This window comes from Colobus angolensis, unplaced genomic scaffold, assembly GCF_000951035.1.
Source record: "Colobus angolensis palliatus isolate OR3802 unplaced genomic scaffold, Cang.pa_1.0 Scaffold632, whole genome shotgun sequence".
NCBI lineage: Eukaryota > Metazoa > Chordata > Mammalia > Primates > Cercopithecidae > Colobus > Colobus angolensis.
The window spans coordinates 103,091-103,620 of NW_012119955.1; positions in this window are offsets into that span (position 1 = coordinate 103,091).

The window sequence follows — 530 nt, forward strand, 5'->3', positions numbered from 1 at the left end:
GCAACTACTCAGTAAAGTTATTATTACACCATCATCATCATATTTAAATGTAAATATTAAGAGTTAATAAATTTGTAAAAGGTACTATACCCTTATCACTTGAACCAAAGGCTACTTTAGCTTTAAGTGTTTGGGTTAATTTATCACTTAAATATCAGCCTCTTGAATACTTCGAATTTCAATTGAACATAGCCAGAGGATTTCATAATTGGATCGTTGCCTCTGGAAGTTGGAGCTTTGTTTGGTTTTACTTCCTACACTAAACATGTGGCTGTACGCAGCTTTATGGTGACTTCTGGTACTGGGGAATCAAAGCTTCATTCACTTCTTTGGAGGAGATGATCTTATGCTATACGAAGCACTCAGACTTCATTAACTATGTACCATTCAGACAAGACCAGGTGCTTCCCATGATAGCCTGTCCTTTTCTTAGCCCTCTCATCAATCTAGCCTGTTCCTTCTATTCTTCTTTATACTAGAACTTCTCTTTGAACAAGGAATGTTGTTTTGTCACTGCTAGGTCCCCAGCA